We start from the raw sequence: 24183 nt of genomic DNA, 5'->3' as shown, positions 1-24183 counted from the left end.
TCAATAAAACATCACTATTTTTCCTACAAATTCCATGTTGTAGTAGATTGTACAGACATGTATGAATATATCTAAAGGATTGGTTTACATTTTTGGATTCTTGAATGTTTTACCTTTTATATGCACTTGGTTTGAAGTCTTGATTCATTCTCTAACTCTAGATATCTAAGTTTTTGTAGAAGTTATCACAATTAGTTGCTAGACCTAGGGTTTCAAGCAAAATAAGCCATATCTTGGGATTTCATCATGGGAATTTAATGGAATTTGGTGAAATCAAAGTGTTGAGCATGTAAATTAAGATGGTTTTGATTTCATAATTTTATATATAGTTGGCATGGAGAAATTTTATGCCCTAGGCATGCAAATCCCATGTGCATGCCCTTAGCGTTGGATAATAACTCACATAACTCGCTCTGAAAGAGTCATCAAGTTTCTGACTTGTATTTGTGTGCCCCTTCATGTTCCAATTTTTATATTGGGGTTTTGGCATTGAAAAAGTGTACTTCCTTTGTTATTGGAGGCCTAATAGGGCTAAATGCCTAGGGGAACAACTAGGTGAAACCTAATTGGTTTATATCATAGAGTCATGGTGCTTTGGCATGTTTTGTACACCCCAAAAGGGTATCTAAATAAATGATTAGATTCTAGGGTTATTTGGATATTTCTAAAGTTAAGCCTTATTCTTAGAATTAAGGGCTATAAGCTTAGAAATGTGGAGTTGTGAAGCAACTATTGGTTAAATGTTAACCATCAATCCACTTTGTAATGGACCTACATTGACCACAAGTTCATCCTTCAGTCACCCCTGGTCTTGTTGAATGTTTTTGGTGTGTTGTGTCAAAATTTGTCATTGTTCTTGTAAGGAAATTTGTGATTGGTTGTCTTGTAGTATGGGGCTTTCCTTATGATTAGGATTTCCTTGTTTGGTGTTAGGTTATGATAATAGTAACCTTATATTTTGAACACTTGTGATTGGTATTTGAGCACATTGGCATGTTTAAAGATAGTATGGTGAGATATTCCTTCAATGAAGAGGATCTTGAGGACTAGTTTGTCATCTAGAACTTTTATGGTTGGCCCCATTGCATCAAATTTTTTTCCTAGGGATCATTACATTCTATTAATGACATGTAGTCAAAATTTGATTTGGACCTATAGATATCAAATCTCATAGAAATGTTGGCCAAAATGATTTACATATGAGTTTATGCCATTACATACTTGCATATCAAAATTGTATTTCTCGACACTTGAGTTCTCTAACGCTCTATCATGTATGCTATTTTCTTAGCTTCTATAAGTCTATTTTCTTGACACTTGATAACTTCTCAATGTGATTGGTCATCATTATATTACTTGGCTTATACTATATTCCTTAGCTCACATATCTACTCAGTCTCTACTAAATGCTTGGTACTTGTTGTTCTGCTTAGTCTAAGTGTTACTTGCTTGGCCTTTACTAGATAACTTGGTCATAGTCATGACCTTGTAATATTTCCTAGTAAAGGACTTGCAAATAACTAAGTGTTTAGTCACTAATTGACATTATAGGCTTAGAGATCAACAACCTCCCCCTTTGACATTAGTGGCAAAAACACTTTGTCATGAAATCATTTCTTTCAAAAAAGTGTATTCTCCCTTGAGATCAAAATCTGATTCTATGACTAATATTTTCTTCTTCATAACTCTAACTCTAATTTTAACTCTAACTCCCCCTTACTTGTTACTTCTTCCTTCTTTTCAATTTCATCAATTACCCCACTAGTTTTTGTCACTGATGGAAGCTAGGGCTGTTGGGGTGAGTTGGAATTTATTAAAAAAAATTTGATGTCTTGCCATAATATTGGCATAGACTTTGTTCCATATGTCTTGTACCTTTTCCAAAAATATGAAATTGAGTCTCTAGCTCAACAACTATGTCAATAAATCTTGTAATGTGTGCAAAACTTGTGTCTTTCTTCAAAATTTTCCTAGCAATAGAAATAATTATATCTATGTATGGAAATAATTGAAGTTGAATTAATGTCAACTTATTCTATATTTTTGCATCTTTATCTATGAGCTCATCTAGATTTGTCTTCTTGAATGTAAGTTCACTGAATGAAAATGAACTTGAACTTGCATTCTAGCTGTGAGCTCAGCTAGCCTTGTCTACTTGAATGTAAGTTCACTAAATGAAAATGAACTTGAACTTGCATTCTTGCTCAATCAGTGAACATTGGTTTTCATACTTGTATGTAATATCTCTAATGATCATTTAGTATCTATAGTAGGGTGAACCCACAATACTGGGTACCACTTTTGGGGGACGAAGGAAATCATGAAATGATGAAAATTTTGCATATAGAATTTTATGTATGTTCGCCTGAATGTGTTAACTATGTTCGCGTAAACATTTAAGCGTTTTATGTTTGTGTGAACATATTAAGTTTAAATAAGGTATGTTCGCACGAACATACCTTGCTAACATGTTCGTACGAACATATTTGCAACAACAATTTTGCGATTGAAATTCCACTTTTTCGTTTGAGATCTTGATAAATTTGCCTTTTTTCTATGTTCGTGCGAACACAAATTATTATAAATGTTCGCGCGAACATGTTAAATAAAAATTTTGGTTGTCAAATTATTTTTCTCATACATTCACACAAACATGGGTTCATGTGAACATGCTCAATATGTTCACGTGAATGCCATGTTCGCGCAAACCCGTAAAATTAGGAAAATTTTAACCCTTTTTCCTTCTTTTTTTATTTTGGCTCTTTTGACTCCCATAATTTTAGCTGAATGATCTCCTACTATAAAATAAAAAATTTCAAAATGTGCTGCTCGGAGCTAGCTTTCCAATGACTATAATTGTAATACATATTTTAGTCATTAAGACTTTCAAATATGAGTTTAACTCATTATAGGTTCATTACCGGTTCATGACCGATTGAACATCAATCGACTTCGACACCTCGGGAAAATTAGTAAATCAGGTCAAATTTTTTTTGAAAAATATGTAGGAACTAGCTTATTGAGATACCTTTCTATTCAAAAAAAATTAATTAGGTTTATGATAAATTGACTTCAAATTATCTGTGTCAAATGGAACGTATGTCTAAATTACAATTCGTGTCACTTCAAAACTTCATAAACTATACAATATTCAACCAAAATAAATCAAACCAAATGCATCCTCTAGATATTGATGTTAAAAATCTAACGCCAAAAGAATTACTTCATTATCATTTCTAAAAAAAAAATTAGTGTGTCAAACGGACTGTCACTCTTTCAAAATATTAAATTTTATTATGTACCACTTTTCGGAGGAGATAAAAGAAATTGATATAAATAAATTTTTTTTTGATTAAAAAATATGGTTACAAAGTAGGAACAAAGTTCTCAAAATCACTAGTTTATGTCATCCTAAAATTATTTATAGTTTTGGAGATATAGTCACTTGAATGTGACGTTTGTTGCAAAAATATTGATTTCAATGTCAAAATTGGTCAAAAAGTGGAACCCATTATTGTGGGATCACCCAGTAAAGAAATCTATATCACACAATTTTAAGTATAAAGAATGTATTGATTTCAAAATTGTTTCCAATTATGTAATAGCTGTAGAAATCTTGGCTTGTTGATGTATAAGTTCATGCTAGACTTTTTGCAATACTTTATGCTCCATTCTCCTTTCGGACCAATGTAACAACTTCTCATTTATTTCTGTGTCCTCTATCTAAACTCTATCAACTAAATATACTAGTTGATCCAAAATTGTATGCTTATGATCTACATATGTAATACCAAAAGCATCTATAAAAATGTCTTTGACAATATGCAGTACCTATATTCTCTTTAGTTGTTCTTGTTTGGCCTTTTGACTCAACAAGATTTGCAGTTCACACATTTTATCTAAGGTAAGATTATTCAAATTATATGTAGGTAATGTAATTACCTCATTAGGGTCTACTGACTCATCATCATCCTCTTCTACATAAGTCATAACCTGAGATCTTAAGGGTGTATCACTTAGCAATGATAGTTTTAATTTCTTCCCTTTCTCACTTGATCTCTCCTTTGATTGTTGTGCCAATGTAGATATCACCTTTTGTATAGGTGTCATAGGGGTTCTAAAACCTTTACAATCAACATTTGAATAAGATCTTGAGTAGCCTCTTTCTCTTTCTATGTAATTACATCTTTTACTGACTTTGTGCTTGAAACTTTCTTAGAATTTTCTTCATTTTTCAAAATTTTTATACAATCCATTGGTGGTGAATATACAATCAATGCCTTACCAAGTTGTTTAGCACTTGTAGCCTCTATAAATGGTGTGATTATAGAATCATCTATTTTCTTAACTTCAAGCTTTGGATATTCAATTATCTGTAATAGAACTGGATTTCTATAGAGTTTTCTTGAGTGCTTCATCAACCCTTGGATTTCCTCTTCAATGAGTGCATTTGGATTATGTGGAGGGATGTCAATGTCATCTTCAATTATAATAGTATCCTTTAGTTCATATCCACTTATAGGTTCTTCAATTTCTACTACTAGCTTAGCCACTTCCTCTTCATCTTCAAGTTCTATAGTATCTTGGCCTTCGCTCACCTCTACACTTGGAGTAAATACTCCAAATACCTCTTTCTAAAATTTAATACTAACTTTCTCAACTTTAGAAAATTTATTCTTTAGAACTTTGTATACCCTATTTTGTGGCATAAGCTTCTTAACAAAATCTTTAAGGGCTATAGATATATGTGTCTTTCCCAAAATTGGCATGACTTGTGCCAATGTTGTTTCTCTTATTTTCTTCTCTGTGGACAATGCCCATTTTCATTTGGCATCTACCCTATTATACAATCCCATAGGAATTCTAGTTCCTAATTCCATAGGTGTATGCCTAAACTTGATCAACATATTAATTAAAGATTCTTCAAGTTTATCTTGATCTTCATTTCTCAAAGAATCATACTATAAGTCTTTAAGAGCCAAAATAATTTTTTATTTTATCATTTTTTCACATACCTGATCCACAATCATTGGAGGGAGTCTCTTTACAACTTGTAATTCACTGGTCTGATCAGACTTTGTCCTTTCTTCTTCTTTCTCCTCCTCTTATGAAACTATCAACTTTTTCTTTGGTTTCACTTTCTCATCTTCTTTCTTTCTCTTCTTTGATAGGCTTCTTGGTAGTATCTTGACAAAAAGTGTGTTTTCCTCCTTCTAATGATGATAAATTTTCCCTTTGGCCTTGGTGGTGTCACCATTTATTGCATATCTTTCTAGAGGTCTTCTTTTACCTTCAGTGCAATTATTACAACCTTCCTTTGTTTGTGGCCTTCTACTTCACAATTGTAAGTTATTTTCCTTTCCCTTCCTCAGTCTTTGAGGGTTGACCTAACCCTTCTCCTTGTTCCATTTTACTAGCCTAATTTTTTTATTATTATTTTTGTTTTCCTGCCTTAGGTGTGTCAGCTTCAGCAGTTAGCTTGGCAATAATTGTTTCATATGTGCCAAATTGCTTGACATTAGCATCAATTTCTTCTACCAATAGTACAGTGACTATCGCTGATATTTCATCAACATTTACCTCATAGGGAATAGGCCTCAACCATGCTACCCTCGATATTATTGCTTGTGCATATACAATTTTTGTGTCCATAATGAGACATATTTCATCATAATATTTATCTATAACTGATTTTGGAATCGTCATCCTATTCTTCATTTTAGTTTTTGAATTCTTCAAAATAGTTGTTCATGAATGCTTCAAAATTATTTCCCAACCTCTTTATTATGTCATTTATATAATCTACAATAGTCATGTTTCTATCCCATGCAACCGTTCCAATAGTAAGGAAATAGTTCTGTACATAGAAAACCATACAAACGAATAGGGAACCAAACCTACATGATGTATTCTTAGCTTTTCTTACTACTTCTAGATTCTCTTTAAGTTTTTGTAACTATAGCTTGACAAGATCGTATGCATGATCTTTCTTCATAATTTTGTATATTAAATTAGTTGTAACACATGCCACACTGTTCAATCTACTAGGTTGATAAAAAAAATTGTGCAATCACATGAACAATGAATTCAATTAGTGATCCTCAATGCTTTCTATTGACATTCCACATCCATTCCACTTTACCTTGGTCAGGTTTTCAATTTCATTATGTGTGCCACTCCTTATGATCTTAGGTTGATCCAATGTAGGATATACAATTGCTCTTCAAATGATTGCCTTGTTGATTTTGATTGGCCCACCTTCCAACCATACTTCCATGTCGTAAACTCAGCTTAAAACAATTTCTATCCATTCATTCTTGAAATTTTTTAGGAAAATCTAGGGCACAAGTCAATCCTTTATCTATAATGCTTTTGAATTTGTCTTTCAGAATTCTATCTACACATATCTTGTCATAAGTTGTCTTGATTTCAAAATCTCTAATTTCTCCAATCTTACATTGATAACATGATCTGATGTCTTGTACAGTCAAGACTCTAGGTGGAATAGATGATAATGCTCCAACATTATCAATAAGGGTTTGAACATTAATTGTGTTTCTAAAATTTGGTGGTGGTCTGTGATCATTCCTTATGATTTGTGCATTATTATCCTTTTCCATTTCACTTCTAGATGCCATTGTGAACTAGGCTTTTCAATAAGATATTTTCACAAAATACCTTACTCGACAATAAGAATAATACTTACTTCTCTTCACAAAGTTGATAATACCTTGTTGTGATTCATTTCTCTAGTTATTGATCACTTTTGAATAATTATGTGAACTCTTTGATCATTGGGTAAGAACAATAATCATTCAGATTCAATATATACCTTTGATTCTTCAATTTAGGTCTACAAATAATGTCTTCATACTTAGATAGTGTATAAAATCTAGGCTCGATCTTAACTTTAGTTCAATCAAAGGCATGCACTTGGTCATAACCAAATTACTTGGCCAATATGTAATCCTTCTTGATTACTCAGTCTATGCTACAAGGCTTGGTCAATATAGACTGTATCAATGATGCTCGATACTTATTGAATTTTCATTTCTAACCTTTCTCAATGCATATCCAATTATGTAGATATATCTTTTCATTACTTTAATACTAGGAATTGATGTATAGTATAGATTTTAAGTATATAGTTCCTAAACAGCTCTTCCTTTTAGAGAGATGTGATGTGATCACTAAATCCATCAGATTGGGTGATCACTATGTCTTCTACTTTGTTGCTTCCAACTCTTACTATCTCTATCTATGTCTTCTTTCTTTCTAGTTTTTCATTTTCATTGCTTATTTCTGGTGTAGGTGTCCTAGATTTTTAGTTTTTACTAATTTGTCCTACTCTAAGACAACTAGAACATACTATCTCACCATTTAGCCATTTCTTGTAATTTCCTCTAAAATATTTCTTGATGCAATTCTCTGGAATGTGCCCATATTCTCCACAATACTGACAAATATGGCATGCCTAAAATTTAAGGGCAAAAATAGAACATTTTTTTTTCAAAAGATAATCCTAGGTGGTTGACATCTTGACAATAAGGGAGTTATTCATTAACAATTCTCTTATGGTCATGTTCTTAGTACAAGGTTAATCATAAATTAGCCTTGGTTGATGTCTTGGTTATCAAGGGCAGATGTTGCTAAGGCTTGCATCTATTAACATTCAAATTTTATGACAACAAAATTTATTTACGAGTTATCAAATATTTTAGTTGTAAAACACAATAAGGATTCTAGATCAATATATACAGATGTCCTTAGTATACATATATAATGTGCACAATTAGTAGGTAGCAACAAGGAACCATAAATATTATGTTAAGATTTTGATCATACTTAGTTACTAAATGACCTGATTTAATTATGTTTATATGTAGCAGACAATATCTTAACATGAATCATGTAGTGGAATCCACAACTCAACAAATTTCTATATGAGCATGGTTATTGACCCCATTTGCAGGAAAATACTTTATTTGTATACTTACATTTTCTCATTGTATCCAATTCTAATAGTTTATAAATGATGTACTATCTACATATTATTATTCATTAACTAAGTTTAGCACTTTAGCTATCACCAATAACTTGTTTCATGGATTCTAATTTAATTAATTCCTCATGCCAATTGTCCCTATTGTACCACTACATCAACTGAGTCGTTGATCTATCACTATATATATATATATATATATTATAGATCTATTTGAATGCATAAGATTCACCTATTAGGTCCATATCCATATTGAAGGTTACATATATTATGTACAATCTAAACTAAATTAAAAGTTCACTAATTAATCTACAAATCCCTTACTAATCTATAAATTTGTTACTAATTAAAAACCACTAACTAACTAAGACTATGCCACTTACTAAATTTCAAAATTCTAAAATCTAACTAACTTATCACCATTATCTACCAATCATATTATTAAGTCAAGTCTGAACTACCTATAATCCTTAATCCAAGTTTAATACTAAGGAACCCATGACAATTCCTTAATTAAACAATACTAATAACATCCACTTAACCTTTCTTATTTAAACCTTTCCTAAATATCCTAATTCTCTTAAACACACATCACTTTCTAAGCCATGTGGGTTAGCCTAGCCGAGCCTTCCCTATATAAATATATACTATTAATTACTAAACCTTGCCTTATATTCATATCACACTTTCCTATCACCAACCTACACTCACCCTCGACCAACCTCTTTCCAAAGCCTTGTCTTAGATGGTGGCCAAATTTTTTTTTAAATCTCCTCCTCCATGTATGGTCACATGGTTCTAAACATCTTCCCCTCCTCCAAGTGCCCAGTCTAGGGAGGCATGAGGGAGTTCTTGTCTTGTCCTAACATGATGGGTTGGGGCAGCTAACAATGTGTTTATTGGGAAGGGGGAGCCACTAATAGAATGTGGCCACTCATCCCAAATTCCATCTCACCTTCTCATATTTTATGTTTTATAACAATGATCATTCCTTGTCCTTTTTTGGCTAGCCAAATTCCTAGGTAGAGAAAAGCACGGGGTCAACAAGTATATGGGGTTAGTTAATATATTATTGTCCCCTCATTTATATTTGAAAACTAAGGCATACAATTTTCCAAATGGAGCATGTGATTCTTTTGGGGGTGGGGGGTGGAACTCAAGACTTGGGGATATTATTTGTAGTTTATTTTATTTTCTTAAATATGTGATTACCTCATAGACAATACATGGGTTGATGCTATTATTATTATCTTGAGTTTTCAAAAAAAGGTGACAGAAGGGTCACATGATTTCATGTCTGGGTCTATTGGAAGCCCCCTTTTTTTGTTTCTTCATTATATTATAAATTATTTCTTTGAATAAGATTCCAAGGCATATACTTTGATTAATTTATTGCTCTGTAATAAGAAGGAAACTATTTTCACTTCTCCATACACAATCTCTAGAATACAAGTCACACTTCTAGATTTTCTTTTTTTTCTTATGGGTGCTAATAATATGTCTTTTACTTAGCTTATCTTCCTTACCTTAATGTGTTGAGAGTATGAGCTTATGTTTTGATAAATAATTCACCACTAACATTTTGATCAATGGATCAATTGATAGTTCTATTGAAACCACTCTTGTGAAGTTATATAATACAAGTTGGTAGCCTACAAATTTGGTTCATAATATTCACTTGCCATATTACATCAATTTTATATCTTACATTTGGACAAGATCTATTATGACATCATATATTGCAATCCTTATAACGCACTTTTAAATGAAATTTCTTATCAAACTAATTACATTGTTAGAAATTCTTCTATCATATTGAAATACACTTCCTTATATTGATTCAAGAATTCAAATAAATGCAAATCTACATTTACATGTCCCTTGAGCATAAAAAAAACTACTTTTCTACAAAAATAATCTCTTTTATCTACTATCTTGACTATCCTATTACTACCATTCTTTCACTTTATGACATTAGATGAATGCTATTGAAATTTGCATTACAACACATATGGCAATATCTAAATCTCTTCATCCCTTTCAAGGAACCAATCTTCACAATGATTTATATAATATGAAAATATAACTTTTACAATACAACACCCAAAATACATAAATGAAGGTTTCAACTTTTACAAGGTAGTATGCAATATCCTTTTCGATGTATTACAAAATGACATATCTCATTGCCTTGCTTCCTCCACACATGGGGATAACAACAAAATTTCTTCCTTGGATCCAAAAGTGTAAAACCTACAAAAAATTTACACAAGAACCATGGAGGCTCACCTCCCATCCTAGGCTTCTACAAAGCCACCCACTGAGCTGGGGAAACAATGCTCAAATGGGTTGCACTCAAGCAATAAAAATGCATAAAACATAACATTACAACACATGTAAAATCCCTCCAAGGTTTAACACAATTATTGACCATTGGAATTATGAAACAATGGGTGAAGGTTTACTTTTCCAATAGGAGACTTGCCATATCACCCAGTAATTGCAATAAAAAATTTCATGCCCTTTTGAGGCTTTCACAAATTAGCAAATTCCATGCTTTTAAAATCATCCTCCAAACACACTACCAATAGTTATATCTTCCTTGGAGCCCATACTCCATAAAACTTCCTTTCCACACCATACTTACCTTATCACCCCCAAAGGAAGATATGAATAATTATGAAATATAATGGAGTCCATACTCCAAGGTTCTAAACCAAATTTTTAAGCCCAACTAACCCCTTCATCCAAGGCATCTCTTCCTTCCTTCACACCCATTAACATTCATACACACAAAAACAAGGAAAAATATGGAAAAGAAATTCATCACAACAATGGCACATACCAACATTCTCAACACAAACACATGATATGTATTTTACCACAATATGAATAAGAATAACATCATTGAGCAAGTGCAATGAGAGTTATGGCATGGTCACCAGCCTTGATCCAAGCTAAAGGGAAAATGAAAGTTGTTGTAGAGCTCCATTATCCTTAGTCCTTCCTCTTTCCAAACCCTAATTGTCTCAAAACTTAGAGAGTGGGTGAACACCTCACTTGTTTTTCCAAATCCACTAAAAAGACTCTCCCACTATCTCTTTTTGGCAGAAACATCAAGCCACTATCTCTTACAACTTTGTCCCTACCAAATTTGTTACTTTTGACTAAGAGGAAAAATGGGAATAAACTAATGGGACAACTCAATTTTCGAATTGGTGGAAGAATACGTTGGTTAAGGGGTCCCCTAGGCTAGCTAAGTAATAAAATGGTCAAATTTAGGCCCTTAACATGTTATGCTAACATATGGGTAGCTTATTTTCACAAAAATGACACTTTGGGACCACATATTGACCCTCTAAAATCCTTGTCAAGTTTGAATTCGAGTTTCTCTTGATGGTGACCCATCCTATCCTTTAGCCAACTGGTTTTACTTAATCTTTTAAAAGGCAATTAATTTAAGGTTAAGTGTAACCATGACCAAAACCCTAGGTGACATGTCATCAACACATAAAAATTACAAGTGTCAAGTGACACATTTAAAACACATTAAACATCTCCATGACATGCCCCTAATGTATTTATGAGATTAAATTTACCACACACATGCAAACTTACATTTATGAAATAAACACATCACAACAAGGCTTTTGAATCTTCCAAAGATTTTCCTTAGCTAAACTATGTCCACATAAGTTTGGATCTTGTTTCCCTAATTAAATTCCATGGTTAAATTCCCTGCACACTAAACTCGAACGTTAGTAGCCCATTGAAAAATCATATAAAATGCATGTATATTGGTGCATGACAAGTTCATATTACTTAATTCACCTTAACATCATAATTAATTTTTATTTTCTAATCATTTTCATATAAAGCATTTAAAACATTGAAATATCAAAATCTGCATATCAACAATAATATCTAATCAAATGATCCAACTAACATTCTAAACCACATCAAGCCAAAGTGCAAGTGCAACTCTGCTCCATGGGCACTCTTACAGTTTTTGAATTAGCGAGCTCATTTTCAGGCAGGAAACTGGTTAGGGAGAACTTGCTGGAGGTACAGACCCTGGAGGAACTATGGGGGGGATGGGAAGATTGCTGGGTTGAGTTTCATGTCTTTTGAGAATGATGTTTTGTCTGGACATGTTTCAGACACTTTTGTGGGGTCCGTGATCTACCCTTGGATATCGCCTTCGTATCTCGTGTGTTGGGTCAAGATAAAGAGGAAAAGAAAGATAATGTGGAATCAAATAAAGTTTATTCCTCTATTGGAGAGAAGACAGGGTCCTCAGATCAGAAGAGCTGGTCTTCACTTTTCAATAGGAAACCTACTGGAAAATCTTCTTTCCCGCCAGTGACTTTGAAAACTAGTTGGGAGAAAGGTGAGTTCTAGGTTTTTATCCCTGATTCCTTAGTGGATTTCTCTATTTCCTCCATGGATTTTACACTGGTGGGAAAATTTCTGGGGGCAAGAGCAGATATTGATTCTCTAAGGATAATGATTAAGAGGAAATGGGCTATTCGTGGGGAAGTGGATATTGCTCCCATGCTGAATGGTTTCTTTCTGTTTATTTTTAACTGTAAGGAAGATATGGAAATGGTTCTTTGTGGAGGCCCTTGGCCTTTTGGAAAAAGTTCTCTTACTATCAAAAAGTGGGAGCCTAATATGGTTTTATCTGACTCCTTTTTCCTTACTACCCCTATTTGGGCCAGACTTCCTAGTCTTCCTCTTGAATTCTGGCATGAGGACATTTTAAAGGGTATTTCCAGCTCTTTTGGTGAACTGGTGGCTCTGGATAATGCTACTGCAACTAGATCCAAACTCCACAGTGCTAGACTATATGTGAAGGTGGTAGATCTGAATCATCTCCAGGACAAAGTGGAATTAATTTCTAACTTGGTAAGAAAACCCAAGAAATATTTTTTGAAGATCTTCCTAATGCTTGTTATGCTTGTAAGAAGCAAGGTCATTTAGTTAAAAATCATCCTTCCAAGAGCAAAAATCTCTTCAGTACTGAGAAGGTAGCGAATAAGACTAATGTTCAGCAAAAGAAGGTTTGGAAACCTAAACATGTCCAGCCCACAGAGAAGAAAGAGCATGAGAATGCAAAAGTTCCACTAGCTATTGTGGATACTGGTTTTAAGCCTCTTCTTGAGGATGGGGCTAGGCTCATGTCTGATATGGAGAAAAAGAACTCTGAACAAGAAGTGATTGGCTTACAACTTGATCCCATTTTACCTGAACAAGGAATAGATGAGCTGCCGGACTTATCAAAGCAAATTGTTCTCTATCAAAAGATGGAGGATAAATGGGGTGATCTGGATGAGAAGTTTGAGCTTGAGGAAGGAGAATTCTTGGCTGAATCAGGAGCCCATAGTGAGGAAAAACCAACTCAGTCCAGGGAGTTGCAGGCTTTTGACCCTGTTTTTCATAGGATACTTTTATAAAGGACCTTCTTGTCCTAGAAGCTATCAAAGAAGATGGAGGTATCGCACAACTTAAACTAAACTCAAGGAAAAGGGTTGAAAAAAAGAATAATATAAAGGGGGTTGAGACTCGAAGCAATAAACTTGATTCACATACTAAAGTGAATCCCAAAGCCTTGACTCCGGTAAAATCTGGTAAAAAATTAGACCAGCAGTCCAAGTTGAAACCAGATGTTGGGTCCCCGAATGGACGTGGAAGGAAATCTTCTAGGAAAACAAGGGAGATAGAAATCTTGCAGAATATTGCTGATGGTTGTCAAGCAACTATTCTGGATTATAACCCTAAAAAATGGAAATGAAAATTATTACCTGGAATATTAGGGGGTTGAACAGTTATCATAAACTAGATGTTGTTAGGAATTTTGTTAGAGAACAAAAACCTGATTTTCTTCTGCTACAAGAAACAAAGATGAATAAAGAGAAAGCAGAGCAAATAAAAGCTTTTAAAAATTACTCTTTAAATTCTAGTAGTTCAGATGGTGCTTCAGGGGGAACCCTGATGCTATGGAAAAAAAATTTCTTTGCTAGGACAATTTTGAGTGCCAATAAATACTTTATGATTGATAAAATTACTAGTGCTGATCAAAATGAGGACTGGTATATTGTGAATATATATGCACCCAACATGAAAATCCAAAGGAAGAAGGTTTGGGATTCTATATCCAACTTTAAAAGTATAGATTACTCTGGACAATGGATAATCATGGGAGACTTTAATGTCCCTCTTTATGATCATGAAAAAATGGGAGGTAATGTTACCCAACTTGAAGGAAGAATGGACCTAAGGGAGTTTATTAACAAAGAGGGCCTATTGGATATGGATCTTCATGGCATTCAGTTCACTTGGAGTAATAAGAGGGTTGGTAATGACTGTATTCAGGCTAGGCTTGATTGTGCTCTTATCTCTCCAGATTGGTCTAAAGATTTCATCTGCAAACTGGAAGCCCACCAGAAAATTGGTTCTGATCATTTCCCTCTTATCTTCTCTGCTATCAAGTTTAGTTTGAAGAGGAATTTTCCTTTTAGATTTGAAAAAATGTGGATGAAGCACCCTCATTTTGAAAGAAAAATGGAAGAATGGTGGAATATCAAAATTGATGGTACTGCTCTCTTCAGAGTGACTTCTAAACTTAAAAATGTCGAAAAGAAAGTTAAAATTTGGAACAAAAATTTCTTTGGGAACATCTTTGAGAGTAAATCTATTTTGAAAGAGGAGATCCAAAATATTCAAGATAAAATTCAAAAGGAGGGATACACCCCTGACCTTCTTTTAGAAGAAAATGATAAGCTGTCTCAATACCATGACATTATTAAAAAAGAGGAGATCTATTGGAGGCAAAGATCTAGATTGATATGGCTGACTGAAGGAGATAAAAATACCAAATTTTTCCATCTATCCATGCTAAAGCATAGAGCCAAATCTCACATTTCACATCTTATGAAGGGAGATTTGATGATTAAGGAGGATAAAGACATCATGGATGAAATGGTGAATTTTTTCTCTGGGCTAATGACAGTGGACCCCCTCATCAATTTGGAACATCAGGCTGAGTTTCTTAGAGTGATCCCCACTCTGGTTTCTAAGGATCAAAACAAATTGTTAAGCTCAATTCCTAAGAATGATGAAATTTTCAAAGCTTTTTTTTCTCTAGGAGGAGATAAAGCTCCTGGTCCTGATGGCTTTCCCATGTTTTTCTTTCAAAAATTTTGGAAACTTGTAGGAAAAGATGTTTGTGATGCGGTGAAGGAATTCTTTGGGGCAAAACAAATGCTGAAGGAAGTTAATTCCACCTTCCTATGCCTGATCCCTAAGAAAATTGGAGCTGACTCGCCTAACCAATTTAGGCTGATCAGTCTTTGTAATTCTCTTTATAAAATTATCTCCAAAGTTCTTACTTCAAGACTACTTCTGGTGACCCCTTTGCTCATTGATGACCAACAAAATGGCTTCACTCCAGGTAGAAAAATCCTCAACTCTATTATTTTGGCTCATGAGAATATTCATTCCTTATCTTGTTCTAACAATCAAGGTTTTTTAATGAAAGTGGACATTGGTAAGGCTTATGACAAAGTTGATTTGTCTTTTGTCTCTAATATTTTTCTTGCCTTTGGCTTTGATAAGAAGGCTGTTGGACTGATTCATTAGTTAATCTCTTCTTCTTCTATTTCTGTCTTGGTTAATGGTAGCTCTTCTCTTTTTTTTAATCCCTCTCAAGGATTGAGACAAGGGGACCCTCTTTCCCCCATCCTATTTGTTATTATGGCTGATTGTTTGGGGAGGTACATTGGGGATCTAGTGTGTAGAGGAGTCATTAAGGGTTTGCAACCCTCTTCCCATCCTCTTATTTGTTCTCATGGCCAATTTGTTGATGATACCATTTTTATGGGGAAATTCGAAGTCAAGGAAGCTAGAAATTTGAAGCAAGCTTTAAATCTTTTTTCCTCAGCTTCTGGTCAACTGGTTAACTGGAATATAAGTGTTGTGTTTTTCTCAATACCGCCATTCTTAGACAACATAAAATTGCCAAAATCCTTGGATGTTTTATTGGTTCTCTCCCTTCTTCCTATCTGGGTCTTCCTTTAGGCTTGAAGGTTCTAGATTCCTTATGGGAAGACCTCATTAAAAAATTCAGCAAGAAGTTGGTAGGTTGGAAAGGGAACCTTTTAAGCCAGGCTAGTAAATTAATTCTTCTTAGAGCTTCTCTCCAAAGTATACCAACTTTTGCCTTAAGTCTCTTCAAAATCCCCACTAAATTTGTTGAGGCTATTGATAAAATTCAAAGGAATTTTTTATGGACCGGTTCAAAGGAAAAAAAGAGAATACCTTTAATTTCCTGGGATCATGTTTGTAAACCGGTTAGGGAAGGTGGTCTAGGTATCTGGAAAATCAGAAGCATGAATCAAGCTCTTCTAGCTAAACAAGGATGGCGTGTGTTCCATGAGAAGAAAGAATGGAGTACCATTTGGAAACACAAGTACCTCCCTAATTCTATTTCTCTTCCTAATTTCTTCTCCTCTGTTGATGTTATTCATCCCTCCTCAATTTGGGGAGTTGTGCAGGGTACTAAGAAAATGCTTGGAGAAGGGTGCTCTTGGAAAATTGGCAATGGGTCTAGGGTGAGTTTTTGGGAAGATGTCTAGCTTAAGGATCACCCCCTGATTAAAGATGTTCAAGATCTAAATCAAGTTGACTTATGCAAGCAGAGATATGGTACTCTTGTTAGTCATTATTGGAAGAATGATTCCTGGGTTAACTTGAAGGACATTGATCAAAGTTTCTATCACATCCAATTATCTCTCAATGTTGTTTCTCTTCACCCTTCTTTTGAGGATGAAATTATTTGGTATGCTGATCCTAGTGGGAAATAAAAGTTTTCTTCTCTCTTTGCTTCTAAGGAGAAGTAAAATTATCCCTTGTGGTCTCAGGCTTGGATTAAGGGTCTCATTCCTAAAATTAATTTCTTCTTTTGGGTCCTGCTTCAAAATAAAATTCTGACCCTTGATAACTTGCAGAAAAGAGGTATAAATTTGGTGAATAGGTGTATTTTATGTAAGAATGGTTTTGAAGATAGAGACCACCTATTTTTGAACTGCTCTTATTCCCAGATGGTTTGGACTGAGATCCTAATGTATTAGAACTTGACTTGGGTTCATCATAACAATGTGAAATCTTCTTTTAAAATCTGGAAATGCTCGTCTAAGAATTCTGATGTTTAATTTCTATGGAAAATTACTCTGCCTCATCTCTGCTGGGGTATTTGGAAAGAAAGGAATAATAGAATTTTTAGAAACAGAGAGGTTCCTAGATGGGTGCTTGGTCAGAATATTATTAGAGCTTGTAAGGAGAATTTCAGATCTCTGAAAATATCTGATCAAACCTTTCCTATTGATAATCCTATGTTTCCTGAAAACCCTAAGACTCAAACTGATAACCCAATATTGAATGTCACTTGGAGTTCCCCTCTGAATGGTTGGATTAAAGGAAACTTTGATGGTGCTGCTAAGGGAAATTCGGGGAGTGCGGGTTGTGGAGGTGTGTTGAGAGATCATATGGGAATAGTTAAAGATGCTATAGCTATCCCTATAGGTAAGACTAATAGTCACATTGCTGAAGCTACAGCGGCCCTTTATACTATGAAAATTGCAGTGGATTTGGGATGTCCAAAATTATGGTTGGAAGGTGACTCTTTAAATTTTATTAATATCCTTACTAATAAAAGTGCTATCTCATGGTCGATAGAGGCCACTATCAAGGAGATTAAATACCTTATTCAAAAATTTGAAAAAGTTGTCATATCTCATACCTTTCGGGAGGCCAACGGTGCTGCTGATTGGGTTGCCAACTATGCTATCCTAACGGGGCAAATGGTGAGGTGGACTGATGAATTAACTAATCAAGTTGATCTCAAAGAAATTATTCAATATGAAGCTATCCATGCGCAGGTGGGTAAGATTTGAAAAGATTCAAAAGTTAATGATTTCGTGGAGTGATCAAATTATTGCCAGATTTTCATCCCCTATGAAGTACACTCAAATGAATCCGACGTGGTGTTCGCACGTTTCTCCGAACAAAGGTGTCTCTTTTGGTGGGAAGAAAAATAGATTTCTTTCTAACCCTCTCTTTCTATGCATCTAGTTTTTCTGGTTTGAATGTGTTTACTATTCTCTGCCGATGGGGGGTGAACCGCGCAAACAAGAACCAAAAAACTATGAGGCATGGAAGGCTTGCAAGGATGTTTGGAAAATTTTGCAAATAGGAAAAGTGACTCGTTACATGGAGCAACTCAATGGTTTTAAGCCACACATCACTACGGCTTTCTTTAAGAACTGGTCCAATGACAAAGTCACTCTCCATGGTGTGACTGTGAAAATTACAGAGGAGTTTATTGTTGAGATCACGGGGCTTCCTACGGTGGGCATTAAATTCACTAAGCAAACTAGTATTTCAAATGCAGCCTACAAAAAGTTTTCGAAAATGGAAGAAGAGGAGAAGCTTCTGGAAAAGAATGGTGATTTCTTTGATGCGAACCAGATAAAGGAGATCTGGAGGGATGTTCTCTGCTGCATCCGTGAGTATTTCATACTTGATGGAAGAAATAAAAGAGTTCATAAATGTCATTTTGTTTTTTTAAATCATTTCAGATATAAAGATAGAATATATTTCCCCTTCTTTTTGCGGTTTTCTTTACTTAATAGTTTAGAAGCCCATAAGAAAAAGGAATCCAGACCCATTCTTCATGAAGGTCTGATCCTTCTTATAGAGGGATATTGTAAAAATAAGCACATTGCCTCTTCTCCCTCTAAAGACAAGAAGAAAGATCCCATTAAGAGTAAGAAGGGTAACTCTGTTAAAGGTAAAGCAAATGCCCTAAATTTGAAACCCTCTGCCTCTCAAGTTCTTGAGGATGAGGAGTTTGAGACTGATAATTCAAAAAGCTGTGAGAATTGGAAACTTGAGGATGAGGATGATACTGAAACTGGAGAGTTAAGTTCTAATTTGGACGGGTATCCGGAGACTAAAGATAATAATGAAAAAGGAAAAGAGGAAAACAATAGTGAAGGTAATTTTGAACAGAGTAAATCTAATAATGAGGGTAACCAGGTTATTTCTAGTGGGGGTAATAAAGTGGAAGATAACACTATCGAGAATCCTGTTGAGAAGAATAAGGAGGACCATACGACTAAAACTGCTTCTCCTATTAAGGGGATAGAGGAAGAAAAAAGGAAGGACTCTGCTCATCCCAAGGACTATGTCGAGGGTCGAAAGGAGGATCAAATGGAAATGGAGGATATTAATGACAATGTCTACTCCCCCCCCACACAAGACTGCTAAAGATGATTGTGATGCCATGTAGAGGGATACTATGCTTCCCTTCCTGCATTCTGCTAAGGAGAAAGCCAACACCAGTCTCAAGGTTGATTCTTGGATCTACAATGAAATAATGGGTTTGAAGAAAAAGGTAGAAATTCTGCAACATAACCTGGATACTATCAATACTAAACTTAGTCATATGGAAGGACAGATGGGAGACATCCCTAAAAAACTTAACAAATATGAGTAGAACCTCACAATGTTAATCAAGGAGAGCAACACTAAGATGGAATAGGTCACCTTGAGGATTTATGCAGCCACTGCAAGCTTGGGCAAAAGGGTGAATGAAGATATCATTTCGGCTGAGGGTCCAAGCAAAAGAACAAGGCAAAGCTTGAGGAAGAGTGCTATGAAAGCTATTGATACTATGGATGTTGTTTCCATTCAAGAGACTGCTGCAATTGGTAAGGAAGCAGCTAAATTGATCCTGGAGCTACAATAGTGGCACTTGGGTGGGTTCTCTGGTTTGGTGCCTGTCTAGTATTGGTCGTTGGTTGGGGACTCTGGTCTTGGTTTTTGGTTTGTTATACTTTAGGCTGTTTGCGGTTCCAGGTCCCTGTAAAACCTAGGTTAGTTTGCTTTTGGACTTTTCTAGTGGTTTCAGGTCCCTGTAAAACCTGATTTTGACACTGTTCTTCAGTTTGTTGCAGGTTTTTTCCTGGTTGGGCTGTCTTGATTTATCTTTCTATTTTTTGTTAAAGGGTTTCAGGGTCCCTTCAAAACCTTCTTTTACTGTAATCTAAAACATTCTAAACCACATCGTAATCTATTTCCTATCATAATGATGAAGTATTGAATCTATACTATTAGATCAATCAACATGAAAACTAGTTCTAACTGCACATTTTAGGTCTAAATCACAAAAATGTAAACATCACAACTAATATCCTCCAATTTAGTTAAATATAGTTTGATTACTAATAATATCTCACTATCATTATGAGATAATACATTATAAGGTGTATCAATTATGTTAGGTAATCAAGATGTTTTCATAATCACATAGTTCAAAATCAATCATAAAATAAATCCATTACATTTTATTGGGCCATAACTATGTCCTCATGAATATCAACATATCTTCCTAATACTACTTGCACAATAATTAACTTATTACATTAAATCATATCAAGTCCTACCATATAGACCTTTATCCAATTTTAATAATAATCATCTATGACTATTAGTAATATTCATAAGGGTGAGTGTTGATTCATCTTTCCATAATAACCATCTAATTCAATTATCGATCCTAATAGGCCATAAAATATCATGAACCCATCAACATAGTTCCTAAGTTATGACACCTCAAGACGCTATTCCATATGGTCTTATCATATCAACCTAATGTAATTCCAATTATGACACCTCAAGCCTCTATTCCATAAGGTCTTAGCTTATCAACTTAATATAATTCTGAATACAATACTTAGCACAAAAAATGACTAAAATGTATATCAGTCTCAATAAGATCTCAGGTTCATTAAGGGAAATTCCAATCATGGCATACTTAGATCTTGTAACCTTCTTACCATTGCTCAATCTTAAAGTGTATGGTAATAGTATATGATTCATATTCTATACACAAGAGACAAAACATGACATCTCATCTCCATACACTTCCTATCTCTAACCATATTTATGCTATAAAGATTCATAATAGGGTACTAGGTAAGTGGCCTTACAAATTATACCATGTGTTATAATCCCAATCATAGTAATTATCTTTGCTTAGCTGTTGAGTTTTTTTTTTTAGGTGACCAGTGTGAGTTCTTCTTAGGTCTGCACTCATAAGTCTTATGTCCATACTTTTGACAATATTAGCAGTGACCTTGGAATCTAGTTATCTTTCTAGTTGAATTTGTATTCTTTGTTCTACATTCATGAGCTCGATGTCCTACATTCTTGCATTTGGAACAATTACCACTTGGCTTAATTTTAGGAGTTTTCTTACCATTTTACTTAGGCAAATGTTTGTTGTATGTCCAATCTTTTCACAATAATGAAATGCAAGTTTTCCTAATTCATCTTTAAAATTGTAACGCTGAACCATAAAATAAGTTCATCACATCCGCATAAATAGTTTAACACATAACACACTGATTTGGTTGCCCATAAACACTTCAAGATGAAGGTAAAACTGGGGTGGGGATGAAACTCACAAATCTTCACTATTACAACAATAAAGTTAACCTATTAATTTTACAATGTTTGATCATAAGATATGATCTACCTGGTGAAAGGTCTATCTTGTTAAAGACTTAAAAGACTATTAGGTCTCACCTTGCTAAATAATTTGACACTTCCAATAAAGTAAGGACTCTGTTAGGAGATTTACATAAGCATGTTAGGACCACTCTTTTAAGAGATTTTCCCTATCTCAATTATGAAATATTGATTTAGTATTTGACTCTTGGTATGCTCCACAAGCTAATCTTGGGTCTCCTCTTTATTTTATCTCTAATCTGATTCTCCTAATCTAATAAATCTATTCATTCCTTCATTGATCTGATTTTTATCTTTACTGAATCTATCTATTTAACTTCTTTACATGTGTGTATCCTTTCTTCATTTTCCATATTGATTCTAGGGTTAGAATCCTCCTTAAATAGACTTCATGTGAAGCTTCTAGATCTTGATCAACAATTTAAACTTCATCATCTTTTTTTGATTGGTTGAATTGTTTTCCTAGGGGTCATTACCTTCTACTAATGATGTCTAATTAGAAATTGATCTAGCCCTATAGATATTCAATCTCATAGAAATATTGGCCAAAATCATTTACATATGAGTTTGTGCCATTATAAACTCACATATCAAAATTGCATTTCTCAACACTTGGGTGCTTTGATGCTCAGTCATGTATGTTGTTTGCTTAGCTTCTATAAGATTGTTTGCTCAGCACTTGATAACTTCTCAATATGCTTGTTCATTATTATATTACTTGACTCATACTATATTCCTTGGCACATATGTCTACTCAATCTCTATTGAATGCTTGACAATCATTGTTCTGCTCGATCTAAGTGTTACTTGCTTGACCTTTACTAGGTAACTTGGTCACAGTGATGAACTTGTAATCTATAGTAAATGACTTACAAAAGATTAAGTGTTTGGTCACTAATAAGCAACATAGGCTTAGAGATCAATGCAAACTTGACAAAGTTGTTAGTTCTAAGTGAGTCATTCCTGTAGCCTAACCAAGTTGTTAGTCATAACCAAGTTATTCCTTAGACCTAACCAAGTGTGGACAGACTCAACTGATTCATTGACTCAACCAAGCATGGTTAGTTAGTATTAGATAATATTTGAGGTGAAATCAAGATTTTAAGAGAAAATAGAGCCTCTTTCACCTACCCAAGCACAAAGTATTAATGAGACCCTAAAATTGAAAATTTAATAAAAGGAAAATATTGAAGATTCATTTTTACTGCAAATTCAAAGTTTTAACATAGCACAACATCCTTTGAGCCCCCAAAGAGATTCAAAGATTTTTTTTTTGAAGGACAGTCTCTCAGAAAAAGTCACCATCTACAATACTTCATCAATTAAACAATATCAGAATATCTTTCACAGAAATGTCAAAAGGGGTTCTCAAATGTTGGTAAAAAGATCCACAAGGAGCACACTCATTAATTCCTCCCAAGGTACTTCTCATTCACAATATTAGATCATTCTATCACTGTTCTATTTAAGAACTAGGGAATTTCAAGCTGGATTAGGCCTTTAGGGCATTGTGTGAAAATGATGTGTTGAAGCCATAACACAAGCATCTAGAGGTCAAGGGTTTGACCCACAACATTCACATGCCAATAAATTTTCAAATCAAGTGGATTCTATTTATATAGAGTCAAGTCCACGAAATGAATTTCTAGCTAAAGAAACCCTATCCCATCACAAAGAAGGTGATTCATAGGATAATTGGGATAAGATTTTGTTCTTAATTTTGAAGGTACACCATGATTTTCTTTCTCATTTTGGCATAACCATGTAATTTTTTGGCATTTGTTAAAAAAACCATGGGGAAAAGTATATAAAAAGGGAAAGTATATAGAAAAATTACATAGTTTTATACATGCAAAGGGAGATATGTATAGGAAGAATAAAATATGTACAAAAGAAATATATGTGAAAAGTAAATAAACAAAACTAATTTTGAAAAATAAAAAATAGAGTTTTCAGTTCAAATTGATTTACAGAGTCTTCAATGTGAACCAAGCTATAGAACAAAAAATACTCAAAGGGGGAGTTTGATTGAAGAAATTTGATTTCATATTTTGTGCATGATAAGTGTTTTTTTCACCAATGCCAAGGGGGAGATTATTTATGGAAAGATATATTGTTAATTAGTGCCCAAAAACTTAGTCATTATGGGAAGTCAGTAGTGACTAAGCTACCAATCAGCAGTGTTAACCAAGCTCATGAATGAACCAAGCTAAACAATGTTAACGTAGCATGAAACAAGTAGTGTCAACCAAGTTGACGATTCCTATTGAGATGTAGTGTCAACTAATTTGATAGTATCTACTAAGCTCTAGTGTAAATTGAGCTAGTAGAGTATTCATGTTTCAAGATGAGAACCAACAGGCAGGGATAACTTTAAGAAACTCTCTTTTGGAAAAAAAGTATAAAATTTTGGCGAATCAAACATTGGTTGAGTGGAAAAGAAATTAATTTCTATTAGTGAATTTTTTCTTTAAAGCAAGATTTAAAAAATTTTATAGGTGATTTTTTTCAATCTCATGAAAATTCCATAAAATCTTTGGTGAATCTTTTATTTTTGATGAAAATTATGGATAGAAGTATACATACCT

The sequence above is a fragment of the Cupressus sempervirens genome, chromosome 3 (assembly GCF_028749045.1).
Source record: "Cupressus sempervirens isolate cs-2001-9-10 chromosome 3, ASM2874904v1, whole genome shotgun sequence".
NCBI lineage: Eukaryota > Viridiplantae > Streptophyta > Pinopsida > Cupressales > Cupressaceae > Cupressus > Cupressus sempervirens.
Note: the sequence above shows the minus strand (reverse complement) of the source record.